A 13205-nucleotide genomic window follows, 5' to 3' on the forward strand; every position below is an offset into this window, starting at 1 on the left:
CGTAACTAAAGAGAAATAAAAACAGCCCATTGAAACAACCATAACTATTTATTTATCAATATCACTTTGTTAGATGTTCATCCGAATAATAGGGGGGAAAGAGTATAATTTATGATAATTTTAGAGAAATGAATATTTTTTTTCACGTCATGATGAACAATGAACTCAACTCAACGACGACACGTTTGCTCAAATATGATATCGCAATAAAAGCTAAAATTTGTTATTTACAATTGTGTTGCTGTATTCACATTTCATTTTATTGTTGTTGACGCTTTGTTTATCGTTGCAATAAAAAAAATTAATGCATTCCTATGTCACTCTATTTCTGACTCTTTTTTTTTCCTTTGTCAATGTATGTATTTACAGTGCCGCCGGCGAGATGCCAACCTAGGTTTGACGGCTTAACGGGTGGTGTTTATGTCGGTAGCTTGTCTGGAGGTACAGAGATTGTCTTGGCTGGACACGGTAAGATATCACAGCAAAAACTGTGGTGTTAACCGGTGTACATAGAGGACCACACCAGTTATTTTACACCGGTGTTAAATTGGTGGTGTTAGTTTTACACCTATAGGTGTTATTACAACACCTATGGTTGTTACATTAACACTCTTTGGTGTTATGTTCAATCTCTAGGGTGTTATTTTAACACCTGAGGGTGTGGTCCTCTATTCACACCGATTGGTGTCATTTTTTACACCACAGTTTTTACAATGTTTAGTATCCGATTCGACCACATATTAGGATAATGTGTACTTGAGTGGAACTCACAAATTTCATTACTTTGGATCCAATTTTGATTCATTTTACAGTTTTATAGTATTTTTCATTGTTTTTCTTTCACCTTAGTTGAATTATTTTCTTGGAGTAGACGATTGTCATTCAACACCTTTCATAGTTATACGAACTCACCCAGGGTCATGATTGTGTTGGCCTATCCCCCTTAAAAATAATGAGCTTATTTCCGTTTATGAGTCTCCAACAGGTTTTAACCTTCTATTGTAATCCATATTTCTTCATAAAATTTTCGTTCCGATAGGTCTTCTTGCCCTAATGGGCCAAAGCCCTTTTTTTTTTTAAAAGAACAATGGTCCGTTTTTTGTGAGGGTGTGGTGTGTGATTTTTCTTCTTTTTTTATGGGGGGGGGGGCGTTTTGCAAAATTGTACACGATTGTACTGCTCCGATACTACACTCTAAAAAAGATTGAGTAGAAATTTACCCAAATATTGGGTAAAAATGTAACAGGCATGTTTGCTGCGTACTCTTCCCCCTCATGTTAGGTAAAATGCAAGTTACTTTAAAGGGTAAATTTCCAACGCAACATAATATTAAATACTTTGTGAATTTTACGCAATGATTGCATAAATTAAAAATTGAAAGTATTTGGTATCATTTTACCCAGTAAGCAGACATGTTCCCGTTTTACCCAATATCGGGTAAACTGTTTTGAGAGTGTATTGTCATATGATTGAATGTAAAGGAAAAATATATACACACTCTAAAACACACACACAAAAACGCAAAGGCGGGTGGAAAAGGGGCAAGGAGTTACAGCTTTTCCACCCTTAACCCAAGCCCTTATAATGGGCGATACTTTGTTTTTGGAGTGCAACTAAAAAAGTTTTCCCTCTTTTCTGTAAACTCTTGCAGAGTTCAGTAGTGAGTTTGACATCAATAGCGACGGCGTCAGGAACAAAGTATTTCTCTCCAATGATTATACTACAATTCCCTGTGACGTTAACCCGTACACTAGTACAACTAATCGACTCGTCTGTGAAACCAGGTATAATATAAGATTTTTTCCTTTAATCTATCGGCCTCTCTCTGTCACTATGTCAGTCACAGCCTCAGGTCTTGCATAGGTTGAATGAATAAAAGAGAGACACCTATATGGTAAAGCCCCAAACTAAAAAGATGATCTCCATACTCCAGGCTGTATACACTCTTGAAATGGTTGGGCAAAACAGGGCCAAATTATTTACCATCACTGGGCAACATATTGTGTCCACACAATTATTGGTTAAAATCTGTCCAAATTGGGCAACAAATTTGCTCAATTGGATGATAATTGCCCAGAATATACACACGCACACACACACACACACATATATATATATATATATGAAACCAACATACATTACCCAACACAGTGGATCGTATGATTTTATGTGATACTGTTGTCTTCGAAACCCTTTGTATGATTGATTGACAAGGAATTATTTTCACTTCAATTTTTTTTAACAATTAAATAACAAGGTAAGGCGAAATAATAGATGATAATATATCTATTGTGTCCCTGGCAAGTATTTCGTCGATTTAGTGGGAGGGGGGGAGAATCTTAATTCCCCCCCTCCGGATCTCCGTCTATATATGCAATGGTCCAATTGATCGATTGATCGATAATCTTTGATTATTATCTACAGGCCTGGTGAAGTGGGCTTTTTCAACGTGCACGTGGAAGTAGATGGAAATGTAATTCCAGAATGTACGTCCTCGAATGATCGACGTTGCCAATTTGAGGTAAGTACCGTATAACCAAGAAACACGTTATCAGTGATTTACAAAATAAGTGTTCTTGTCGTAATAAACTGTGGTAAGCTCATATCCCTTTTCAATGTCTGAATTATGGTAATACCACACATTTTTAATTTATTTTGTATTTATATATCTGTTTATTGTAGTGAAGTGGTGTTTGTATTTTTACATAATTTGTGGAAATGAATAAGTTTCGAAACATGCTTGATAAAGTGCAAAGTTCGTTTTTTTGGTGAACATTCGGAAAACCACATTTTTTATCATGTTCTTCGGTGACATGTGCTACTACAAAGTAATAAAGCAATGAATTGAAAATTAACGCAAAATTAAAATTTCTATGTAGCCGAGAGCTAAACATGCTCCTTAAATTACATAATTAGAATTTCATTTTAAAAGGACAATATTTTTTCGCTCGCTTCGCATTCTTTAGAAATTTATCCACATTTGTTGTGCCTCCTTAATGTTTCATTTAATAAGCCACTGCGTTAAAGTAATGTGTTGTGTAAAACCTATAACCGTGATTTGATTAAAAATAGCGGCCGTCTATAAGGTATAAAATTTCGGAATCTCGAGAGGTTCAGGGGGCTCCGCCCCAGACGCTAACCACATGACACTGACGTACAAATAGAAGGGTTTTGACAAAGAGAATGGTTCCACAAAATAAAAAAAAGGAAAGGAGAAAAGAAAGAAAAGGAAGAGAAAATGTAGGATATGATATTATTTTCCATCCCTACGTAATCAATGCAGGTGAAATTATTTCTCGCTATAGCTTCTCTCGCACGATACTTTTATTACGAAAAATTATTTAGCCTCTTCACGCTAACTACCGCATAGATCTTCGCGCAAAGGCTCGCGTACAATATTGAAAAATACTGTTCAAATCAAGGTATGACCGGGAAATTTTGGGTTATAGCCCCCCCCCCCCCACTTCTGGCCACCGACCCTTGCACTTTTGATAAGCTATTTTATTTTTTTACACTGTTTGCAGTTTTGTTTCATTATATTTTGTCTTGATTTTAATGATTTTCAAAAATTCAAGTATGGCCTGAAATTCCGTACATGGTATTGTTCCTGAATTCAGTTTTCCCATTTACCAGTATGGCTGAAAACTCGGAACGACTACACTTTATATTGCTTACTATCGTCATTTTATATTCGTTAGTATAATTATCTTTGATAATATATATTTTTTTTCTCTCTCTCTCTCCTTATTACAGTATAGAGGTGCCGGGAAATTGGGGAGACTGACAGAAGTTTTATCTTATTCAGGCCCAGTTGGTAAGTTTATTTAAAATGCATGTATTTCAATCACCATTTCGAGTTGCGGAATGTTATCTCGACAATGCTGTGCCCCCCCCCCTCTTTTTTTTGGGGGGGTGTAGCGTGACATTTCATCTCAGGACAAATGCTCGTCAGCAAATTTCTCTGAAGAAAGGCTATGAGGAGTGGGTTCGGGTTGCAATAATTTTTTTTTCCAGGAGGAGGGGTGGGGGGGGGGGGGTGTTGAGAAAAATGAAAATTATCGGATCAAGGCTAGCCAAAGGGTTTCGGATAGCTCGGCTTTATAATTATGTTTGGCTTAATAATGTGTGCATTTTCATTGGCCGTAGTGGCAAAATGATGTCATGGGCCCTCTTTTTTATGTGGATTCGTGATCTTGTGAATCAAGAAATGATTCGTATTGACCATCACAGGCAATTTTCCCTCGAAATACCTAATTTTTAACGAAAGAAAAATAATAAATAAAGAGTATATAAACGAGGCGTTGGACGTGTGACTCTATAATAACCCGATTGTTCAATAATTAATCACCTAGATCCTCCCCCCCCCTCCACCTCGGGCGCCAAAGTAGTGACACTTATTTGTTTTTTTAGACATTCATATCCAATACAAATACAATCCCAAATTCAGTACAACCTATATCTCATAATCATACACAATTTTAATCTTCGATCTCCATTAGATATGAAAATACTTAATTCTTCAATGCGAATTCTTACAAATCCCAAATTCTAAAATCAGGGGTTCAAGAACCAATTATCTTCCTAAAAATATCCCATTCCCAATAATTTCATTTAAATCAACTATGATGCACTTAAGAAAGTAGTCTACATCAAACATATCTTTTCTTTCTCCCACAAAAAAGCATGATAGTTATGATAAATCAGAACTTACAGTGCAATGCGTGAAGATGAAGTCATAATGAATCGAAGGAAAATGTGAGCGAGCAAAATGAACCAACCAGCTTAAAAAAATGAATTGCTCCGAATTTGTGCTTCCCGTCCCCTATTTTTCCCCCAAATACCCCCACCCTCTCCAAATTATTGGCCAATTAGTCTATGCCACATTCGTCAAACTCTGGTGAAAGTACTTTGCGGTGGTTAGGATGAAGTGCTGTGAATTGTCAAGAAATTAGAAGGGGTACTTATTGTTAGCGTTCATGTGCGCAATATGAATCCAATCATGCATTGGCTTTATTTGTGTTGAAAATAATGTAGCATCATACATTTGTTTCATATACAGGCTCAGTAACGACGATTCTGGGGAGGTTTTACACAAACGTTTATGAAAGCGCCGCCAGTTCTTTGTCAGACGAGACCAATGATTTATACATAAAAAAGTAAGATTTTGTTTATTCTTTTCTCAATTACAGATCATGGCCTTTTCAAGATATTGGAAACAGATTGTTTTATTCGGTTTTAGATCAGTCAAAGTACTTGATGCTTAATATCATATTGCATCTGTCCATGTACATATTTCAGAAAAAAACGCACTACCTTTTTTTAAATGTTTGCATCTTTTTACAAATGCAAAGCCATACCTTTTTTTCTTGTTATGCATGAAAGGGTATTCCTATAGGATATAGAAATGCCAATGAGATATTGTATACACTCACACACACACACACACATATATATATGCATATATATATGTATATATATATATATATGGGTGTGTGTGCGAGGTTGTGTGTGTGAGGTTGTGTGTGTGGGTGTGTGTGTGTGAGAAATGTATATTTGAATCATCGGCAAACAGAATGAATTGAAGTAACCTAGACGACTTTTCAGTCATTTATATAAATAATAAACAAAGGTGGACCAAGAATACTTCCCTGCGGAACTCCGCAAAGGACAGGCATGTTGTGTTCAGAGAAATTATCTTTGAGTGAAACAAACTGGGAGCGCCCTTTAAGATAATTCCTGAACCATGTCAATGGTTTTCCCCGAATGCCGTAGTGAAAAAGTTTTGTATAGAAGGATGTCGTGATCAACAGTATCAAAAGATTTAGAAAAATCCATGAACAAACCAATCGTATTAGAAGACTGGTCGCTTTCTTTGGCAACCTTTTGAACTAAAGAAAGGATTGCATGAGTAGTGCTCTTCTTTTGTCGGAAGCCATATTGAGTATTAGAAAGAATATTGTGCTTTAAAAAAACAACTTATGTTACGAATGTGGACCAACTTCTCAAGGATTTGGACAAAGTTGTTAGCAATGAAATAGTTATGTAATTATTTGTTAGCTCTCTATCACCCTTTTGGAAAAACGGAATTATTTTCGAAAGTTTCATTGATTCTGGAATATGTCCAGATGATAAAGACATATTGAATATATGAACGAGATGATGAACAATATATTTTATAGTTTTTTTTGTAGAAGATTGTTATCAATTCCATCAAATCCTGCACTCTTATTCAATTTCAGCCCAGATATGATTTTGATTATTTCTTGTGGGTAGGTAGGAGAGAAAAATAAAGAACTTTCGTTTGTATCAGTCAAATAGTTTATGAAAAGAGTGATCTGTTGATGGTATATGGTTAGCGAGGTTAAAACCAAGATTGGAGAAATAATTGTTTGAAATATTTTTCATTTGAACTGTATTCTCAATTATAGCATGCCTAAGCTTAGTAATCCTAGAATGCTTTGATCCATTATGTAGGGTAGAATTGATTATATTCGATGTTCGTTTAGATCACTTTGATATTAACTTTTTTTGCTGTCCGGATGACCCTTGTAAGGACATTCTTTTAATGTATACTGAATCCTTGTTTGATCAGTAAATTTAGACATAATATATTATAGTACAACCAGGATCGAATTCGTAATCCAAGGAAGTCTTGGCGACCTCTTATAATTTTTAGACTTTGGTGTAGAAAAAGGAATATTTCGATTTAAATGAGACATGAAAGTAAATGTATTATACGAATGATTAACATCTTCGTTATTGAATACATTACTCCAAATTTCTTCCTCAAGGCTTAACTTCAAACGATCAATGTTTTCGTCACTATAAAACACGCGTCTTTTTGTAAAACTCCAGCATTAAACTATGAATGAATGTGAAGAGAAGTTTTCAATGAGAGTTGCTGAAGTTCTGGTTATCCTAGTGGGCTTAGAATTGAGTGGCGGGAAGGAAGCAAGGTAATGTCTCTAATAATTCATGTGTGGAAATATTGATATTACTCGATAAGAGATCATAATTAAAATCTCCCATTATTATACACTTTTTGTTTTGAACAGAATGATTTAAGATATTATATAATTGAGTTAAGAAAATCAGTATGGTTGCTTTGAGGTGGCTTGTAGATAACTCCTAAGATGGTTTTGCATTTATTTCGGTCATTAATCTCGATAAACAATTAACGTTTCCAACGATTCACTTATGAATGACATGTCTTCGATGATAGCATACTCAAAGTGACTCGGTACAAAGAATGCAACGCCACTACCTATTCTATTTTCACAATTTTTAGAAAGCATATCGCAACCAGGTAAAGAAAACAAAATGTCAATTTTGTCTGAAAGCCAAGTCTCAGTTAAACCTACATGTAATGTTGTATTTTTGTATTTTGTGGAACTCGTGTAATGTCAAGAAACATACGAAAACGTTCACAATTCTTATTTAAACTTCTGATATTTAGGTGTAATACGGGTAAGCAGGAGGCGAACTTTTGAAAACATGTTTTGCTAAGTTCTCAGTGTAATATTAGAGGAAATAAGACCATAGAGGCATTATCATTTGGATCCAAATCACTCATCTTTATCACAAATCTCTTGAGTAAGATAATCAAAGTCATTACACAGCAAAAATTGTGGTGTTAACCGGTGTACATAGAGGACCACACCAGTTATTTTACACCGGTGTTAAATTGGGGGTGTTAGTTTTACACCTATAGGTGTATTACAACACCTTTTGTTGTTACATTTACACTCTTTGGTGTTACGTTTAATCTCTAGGGTGTAATTTTAACACCTCAGGGTGTGGTCCTTTATTAACACCAGTTGGTGTCAGTTGTAACACCGCAGTTTTTACAGTGTAGAAATGTTCGTCATTATAATTAAATGTTATTTACGAGGAACACAATAGACAAAATAATATTTACTTATCCTTGGCCATGTCTTCCCGAGAATGAATAATGATAGGAGATGCTTCCTCAAGTATATTATATTTCCATTATGTCCAAGGGAACTTGAAGCCGGCCTTCTCCCTTACACTCTTTGCTTTGATTTCAAACTTAGACACTAATGTTTCGCTATGAACTTTTGAATTTTGGGTGCATTGTACTATTTATAAAAAGTGGATTTAACTAGCTGATTTGGTTTTCACAATGATATAGGACTTTGTTTACGACCACTTTTAATATGTTCTGTTCAGATTTGGAGTGTTGTCAATCATGAGCATTTCTGTTCATGAGCATACGGTCACAACCAGAATTATTTTGTGCGCTCTTTTCATAAACACTGAGTAATATTATTTACACCACCGCGGCGGTGTTTAAAGAGGACGATCACACCAAGCATTGTACACTGTACAGCACTGGCGTTAATCCGGTCAAAGTAGTGGGGGGATGAAAGCAATATATTGACCTGAAAAAAATGAAGATACCCCCACATCTAAGGCTATATATACGGGGGCATATAACCGTGTGCATAATCTTTTCATCTTTCAGTTTAAGGCCTCTAAGGATTTTTCTTTCAATCGCTAAAATAATAAATTTGTTGTGTCATAAACTACTGAACTACAGTTAATATCCAAATGCGAGCGAAGCGAGCGAGCAAATTTTCAGTAGTTGGAAGATATGATGACCAAAATCGTGTTTCATGGGCTGTGATAATTGGATAATGTGGCGAATGAGCATAGCGAGCGAGCAAATTTTCAGTTGGTGGAAGAAAAATGTTGCTCCAAAACCTCTTTCAAGTGGTGTGTACATTTATGTCACTGAGTGCATAATACTACCATCTTTCACTTGAAGGACTATCGCAATGATGTTATATGGATTTGTTGTGTTGTAAACTACTGTATTACAGTTAGTATCCAAATGCGAGCGAGCGATGTAAGCGAGCAAATGTTTTTTTTTATAGTTGGAAGAAATAAAAAGAGAAGGATTATCAAATCGTCTTTCAAGGGAGTGTAATTATGGGAGAAATTGCGGCGGTGAGCGTAGTTACCGAGCCTTATAGAGTTGCTTCGGTCGTTTAAAATAATATGCATTAAATAAAGAAGGATGATGAGAGTATAACGTAAACTTTAGAAGGATATGAACAAGAAACATATAAAAAGAGCAAATATGGATTTAATGATTTGATAGTCGAGTTTTGTTCAATGAAAACTCATTTGCTCACTGGTCAAAGGTGAGATGAAAACAAAAATATGATCATGATTATCAGGAATAAGTTTGCCATAATGAAATGATCATAGGCCAATCACAGGACACAATATAAACTCCCAAAAACGTGAGAATATCACAAATTCGAATAATCTTTAAGATTATATTGGGAGATGATGCAAAATTCCAAATTTTGAGTAAAATTCATTTATGAAATATTTATTACATTGTTGTGTTAATTACTGTGATTTAACGTCCCCTATAAATGGATAAAATGGTAAAGATGAATGCTTCATTAACCGCATTGATTCATCAATGTCTTCAGTAACTCATCGTTTAAAGAATACGGTACTGAAGTGCCACATATTTTTTGTACAAAATCCCCGCTTCCACGAAGATACCGCATAGCCCTCCCATATTCACGGAAGTGTATTTAAAGGACGTTTAAGTTAATTCGTTTATGATAAAAGTTATACTGAAAGTAATTGGGATCACATATTCATAAGTGGACTAAAATCCCATGATGCAGAACCTTTGCAATAATCTAAACATAAAGATTTACACGGAATAAGTTGAGCACGGGAGCAGAGCGACCGCGCGATAAATTTTGCATTTTTAGAATGCAAAATTGCACTTGGACTGAAGATGAATCCACAATATAACAGTACTATTTACGATTTGATGATTAAAAGAGAATATTTTTTTTTTTGGGGGGTGTGATTGTACATGGCCACCCCCCCCCCTCTGAAAAGTATACTGGGGGATGTATTCCCCATCACCCCGGATTTACACCCGTACTGTACAGCACCCTCAGGAAAATCTTGGCCGGGTTTTCAGCTGCTCCCCCATAGGCTATAGTACCCTCACTTCCCAGGTCCATGATCACTTTATTATTTAAATTTTTAAATAAAAAAAAATGTTATTGATGCCTAATTATTTGTCAAGGATTGTCTGTTTTTATTTTATCTTTCCCACTTTCGATTGGTTCCAATTCATTTTAGTGCTACTCTGAGACTCTTATATACTGTGCCGGTTGGGGAGGCAGAGTTTTGATAACTTGTTTTTTAGAGTTTGAAACTGTTTGCCGCTTCTAATTTTACAGATTTTGTTGGCAGTAGCAGAAAAAACTGGTTACATTTTGTCGCCCTCTTGTGTCATGTGATGAACCATTTTAAGCCTGTCGTCAGCTACAGTCTTTTACAGATTATTTATGTCGGCGCATATAAAAGCTCCCGGATAAAGCTAACCATAATTGTAAGTGATTCAAGTTAATGCCAGGATCAAACAGTATTTCATCATTCTTGGAACTCATTATTGATTGAAGCGAGTCTAGAGTTTTGATGTTCTCATCAATTAATTATGTCTCGTGATCGTGTGACGCGTGGTTCCCCGCGGCCGCGTGCCTTGTGCCTTAGCTGGCACCGCATCAGCCAGGAAAGGCACGCCGGTCGGCCGGCGGGGAGGCTGTTCGTTTTGCCGTTGTCAGTCGGTGCTGGTCCATCGGTCATCGCCTTCCTTGTTCTTCTTCTGGAAATAGTACAGTCCACCGTCTGGTGTATTGTCGTCCTGCTGCACGCTATAATCTTAATTCTTGTATAAATGATCTCAGAGACTCAGCCTTAATTGGCCTTAATTTTTTTTTTGATGAAGTTCAAACTAGTTCAGGTTTTAATAGCATTTTTACATTACAAATTTTGATTGTGCCTCGAAAAAGGGGGCGGGGTAGGCTGATCCACCAGTGGCAGTGATCCCATGCCATGTACATTCATTGTGCATGCGGGTCTATTTCTATTTGGAATATGCTCTGCTGAGAGACTTCATCTGGCTCTACGTAGTCGAAGGAGGAGGGGAAAAAAGTCACAAAAAGTTGAAAAAAATGAAGAAAAAGTGGATATATCCTTGCACAGTCTACTGACTTCTCCCCTGGCCTAGTCATTGCAAGCAACATCTCCCCTTGCTTTAGTTTCTCCCGTACCGTTCCACTTTTTACTTTAGGCTTTGGCTTGACTTTATACTAGTAAATTACTAGAGGCAGAGCTGAGTGGTATAATTTGTTAGTACTAATTTGCAAGCTTGTATTTTTGTTTTCATTTTGCAGAATAACCTGGGGACCTTACAAATGCAATCCTATTGATAGCACAAGTAATGAACCGTAAGTATTTTCAAATTAATTTGGGTATTCAGTAGTACCAGCTGTGTGAAAAAGATCTAATCCAAGATTGTTAATTGTCAAATGATGTTTACTGTACACTTAAATTACAGACCATGTATAAACAGAGCATTATTTTGAGATGAGCGAGAGGGGGAATAAAATATTGGTTATGAATAGAATTAACAGAGATTCTACATTATTTCTATATCCTTGGAATCTCTGACTTTGTCTATATTTAAAACCTTGGGAAGATTTATCTAAGAAGAAATAATCACTAAGAATAAAAACACATTAAAACCATAATCGGTTAGAATATCATGAGTCATTGACAATTCAGTATATCTATCTTATTATGGATGGAAATTAGAATAGGGCCTAGATCCATAATATAATCTATTAATTGAAATTTCAATGCTTCTGATATTTTGATATTGGCATATCATGCACACCTATTCAAAAACATGTTGAAAGGTCTTTATTTAAAGATCTTTTGCCTTTGGGGGAGCATTTCATGAAACAAGTGATTTTCACTGACAGTGGTTACAAGCTACTGAAATCCTCGCATGTGATTGGCTCAGCACAAATTAGCCAGTGATAATCAATGTGCAATTCATGAAATGCTTTATTTTTTTTTGTTATTTGTCTTCAAGGAGACATGAGCCACAAAAGTGTCTGTTTATGAGCTGTGCTATGAAAGTGAATATTAACTTTTCAAGAGAATTTTTTTGGTCTTTATGATGGAAAAACAAGTATAAAGGATGAAGTAAACTTTAAAAAAGAAATCTAGTGAAATGGTTAGGGATTGCGATGGTATTATCATTTTTTTTGCAGCACTTGCGCCTGGGAGGCGAAAAGTGAACTGAATCACTATGACCCGCAGGTCTGTCTTCCGGATATAACTGATTGGGGGAGTGCTGGTGGACCACTACACCAGGGTTTCCCCCTACTCTCGTACGAATAGTGCAGTTGGTTCTTAACGTGCAAAGGTGGTGACTCTCCTCTCCACGGGGCCTCCATTTAACATCCTATATGAGGGACAGTGTTTTCCATTGTAACATAGCCTGTATCTATGAAACATGGGAGAGACGTTTACACACTACGCACTGGCTGCAGTCAGCCGCCCGGGGTGGACTCAAACCCACGATCTTTGGTTTGACGGGCAGGCGCGTTACTGACTGAGCCAACAACGCTCTCTCTATTTGCTATTTGAAAGATTGGTCAAATTGAGTAGAATGTCTCTCTTTCACAGAATGTGAAATTTGGTACTGCAGTTCGGATTTTAATTATTACTTGTGTTGTACACACCCTGGAACGTTTGAGAAATTCATGATATGAGGATTAATAAACAAATTCTCTGTACAGAAATCAAGATTTCATGATGGGTAAAGAATTCTTGAGCTCATTTCAAAAATTTTTGTTGACAGTACAAATGTTGCATGTTTCAGTTTCCATAGGCTCTTTACAACAACAATGACAAGCTGAGAAGCCCGTGATATACCCATTGTTGCACATTTAGGCAATAGGCAGTAAAAATTGAACCCCCCTCAAAAAAAAAATTAAAAACAATTTTTTGCATGGTGTATACGCTTGCATTTTAACGCTATGTATATCATAGAAACTAGTTTGAATTTAATGTGACCGGTTAAAACGTAAAATGAACTTCAGATATTGTGTTACTGAAGACTGCTTTGTTCTTGCTTCCAGATTGCGCTTGGAATATCGATACGAGGATAGAAACAGCTGGGTCTATGTTTCATGCTTCCCAGAGACCAATGTTCCAGGTAAGAATTTTAATGAAATCAACTTTTAAAGTTTTTATCAATTCAATTCAATTCTTTATTCCTTTTCCATTCAAAACATAATGCAAAGTAATATAAAGTAATTTAAATCAAGTATAATTTTACAGACGAG

The 13205-nt window shown here is 36.0% G+C and overlaps 1 protein-coding gene across 3 annotated transcripts in view; it reads left to right on the forward strand.

Moving 5' to 3' along the window:
• Positions 1 to 374: 374 nt before the first annotated feature.
• The window catches only part of LOC121425662 (fibrocystin-L-like), a 120103-nt gene continuing 107272 nt past the window's right edge, over positions 375 to 13205 (forward strand). For all 3 annotated transcript variants that reach the window (XM_041621808.1, XM_041621809.1, XM_041621810.1), the window contains exons 1-7: positions 375 to 468; positions 1652 to 1784; positions 2425 to 2521; positions 3754 to 3814; positions 5060 to 5156; positions 11241 to 11294; positions 12999 to 13075. The gene's annotated coding sequence lies outside the window, so the exon portion shown is untranslated. The remainder of the gene's footprint in view (positions 469 to 1651; positions 1785 to 2424; positions 2522 to 3753; positions 3815 to 5059; positions 5157 to 11240; positions 11295 to 12998; positions 13076 to 13205) is intronic.

This window comes from Lytechinus variegatus, chromosome 12, assembly GCF_018143015.1.
Source record: "Lytechinus variegatus isolate NC3 chromosome 12, Lvar_3.0, whole genome shotgun sequence".
Classification (NCBI taxonomy): Eukaryota; Metazoa; Echinodermata; class Echinoidea; order Temnopleuroida; family Toxopneustidae; genus Lytechinus; species Lytechinus variegatus.